Below are 2,352 nucleotides of genomic sequence, written 5' to 3'. Positions count from 1 at the left end.
CATTTTTATCAATTTCTTTTCATCAAGAGGCCAGAGAAGCACACAGCTAAAAGTCTGAAGATGCACAGAGTGGAGAAACAGCGGGGAAAGGGCAAGAATAAAAAAGCAGGGGGAAACACAAATTAAATACAATAGAGTCTGAATGCAAAGCACAGAATTGTCGGGGCAAAGCTCAAAACAAAAGCCTAAAGCTAAAACCTGCATAAGCACTGCTTGAACTGCCCTTGCCAGAGACTTTTGGGAAGTGCATCAGCTCTGCCCTCAGAGGCGCAGTGGGAGGTGAGCAGGCGGCTGAGGGCTCAGAGCAAAGTTGAAGCCTCGATGCGAGATTGAGCCCTTGGCACGGGGGCTGGGGGGGGAGCACTACTGCCATTATATCTGTCATCAGTGATAAGAAAAGCTTTAACTGAATTAGGTAGAAGCCTCCAAAATACTTAACCTTCTCCATTAAAGAGCTTTTGAAATAAGCCTCTGTTTGCCTCGCAGACCAGGAGCTGCTGGAAGCTCATGTGAAAGTTTGCTCACACATGCTGTGCAACCGCACTCCAGGCAGCATTTCCTCTGCCAGCCCTCTGCTCATTAGCCAGCCATAACAGAATCAATACTGACCCTGGAATTATGGAAGGGACGGAGGGGAACGACACTTTTATTTCAAGCAGGAGAGCCAAAGGAAGAACCAGTAGGGTACACCCGCTCAGTGTCCCAGCCAAAACCAGGACATAAAGTCACAACCATTCCTGACTTCCGGAGCACCCGGACGTGCCTTTGCAGTCACCTTTAGCACTTTTCTTTAGCAACAAGGCCACGTAAGAGATAGAAATCCAGGCTCCAGCCTCTCCTTGAAAAAGGAACCAAGACAACAACAAGACCACGATGCTCTTTCTTGGGCAAAAGTAAAGCTCTTAAAAAGCCAAGAATACAGGAAAATGCTCCTTTTGAACTGAAGACTGTTGATAAAGATAAAGGATAAAGTGGCAATTTTAACTTCAGCCAAACCATCCTGGGACAACTGGCTGCAAGTGCAGGAATAGCATGCGAGGCAGCAGCGATCCCAAGCGTGTCCTCAGCTCCTCACTAACCTCTCTAGCCTTCCATGGAGTGTTTTCAGATGCCTTGCTCACATAAAAAACCCCAACACCATTCCTAGCTTTCAATAAATCTCTCATGCAATCATCTTTCTCACGTGTTCCACCCGAGGTTTTCCTTCAAAATAATGTGTTTTACTGTTCAGATTCATTTTAAAACTGTAGGTCATCATCTCACAGGTACTCGTGGATATTCTTCCAGCAGAATTTGCTGGTTCTCTGCCAGGCTGACAAGAAGTTAGCGTTCAGTTCTTGTCCCACGCTTCCCAGTGACCTCAAGAAAAAAAGGCACAACTCTTGTTTAGAATCATTGCCACAGGCTTTGGTTCACTATTGGATTACGTGTTCTGTAAATAACAGGGGATGGTCCACAGCCTATTGAAGCCCACTTGTCTATTCCCTGTTCTGCTTTTACAAACCCTCAAACCACTCTTTGAGGCTCAGCACTTCTGCAGATCTACAATGTAACAGCAGTTTATCCAATGGTAATGTTTATTTTCATTGTGTATGCAGAGCATCCTAAGTCCTTTTGTTGACATCTCCACAAGCAGGGCCAGAGTTCCCATGTACACAAGAACATCAAATTTCCAGTAGACCGATAGAAACTTGAACAGTTTTAAGACGTTATTCTTCAGACAACACCCAGACAAAGTTACTCCTACGCATTGCTACACCTGCCCAGGGAGACCCAGCACCAGTCCTGCTGCTGCCTTTGAACACAAACGCATTAAAAAGCGCCATTTCCACCCAAAACAGGCTACCTCAATTACTGCCTGGGAAACACTCCCTCCAGCTCCTGCACCCACACCTCTTACCTCCTTGAAAAGAGGAGCTGCATCCTCCTGGATCCTGCAGCTGGATGCCCCTGGCTCTGTGCAGCTCCTGCCCTTCAGCAGGGGAGTGGCAAAGGGAGCCGTGGTGACAGTGACTGCGGGTCACAAACGCTGAGGAATCTCGGGGCTGGGCTCTGCTGCTTGCAAGGAACAAACAGCCAAGCAGGGACACTTCTCCTCTGCAAGGAGACAAACAGTGACAAAGAATTATGAGGCTAGGAATACTGCAGGCCCCAAACCTGCCCTGTCTGCACCTGCTGCACAGACCTGAGGCTGGACAGGACCCAACTCCACACCCAGCACAGCCTCAGGGGAGGTCAAGCTGCTCATTTCCAGCAACAACCGAACATCTAGTGCCAGTGTCTGTCAGTCCCTGCTCCCCTTTGCCGTGAACCACCATGTTGGCACCCCTGGATTGATTAAATATCCACAAT

At 48.0% G+C, this 2,352-nt stretch overlaps 1 protein-coding gene across 3 annotated transcripts in view; it reads right to left on the bottom strand.

Moving 5' to 3' along the window:
- The window catches only part of BMP3 (bone morphogenetic protein 3), a 91,110-nt gene extending 89,122 nt beyond the window's left edge, over positions 1-1,988 (bottom strand). For 2 of the 3 annotated variants that reach the window (XM_017727338.1, XM_017727341.1), the window contains exon 1: positions 1,901-1,968. The gene's annotated coding sequence lies outside the window, so the exon portion shown is untranslated. Of the gene's footprint in view, positions 1-616; positions 1,360-1,900 lie in introns of those variants that run through there. The other variant, XR_001859671.1, reaches the window with a different exon arrangement.
- Positions 1,989-2,352: the final 364 nt, after the last annotated feature.

Source organism: Corvus brachyrhynchos, unplaced genomic scaffold (genome assembly GCF_000691975.1).
Source record: "Corvus brachyrhynchos isolate BGI_N302 unplaced genomic scaffold, ASM69197v1 scaffold112, whole genome shotgun sequence".
Classification (NCBI taxonomy): Eukaryota; Metazoa; Chordata; class Aves; order Passeriformes; family Corvidae; genus Corvus; species Corvus brachyrhynchos.
Note: the sequence above shows the minus strand (reverse complement) of the source record. Positions and strands in the feature narration are given on the sequence as shown.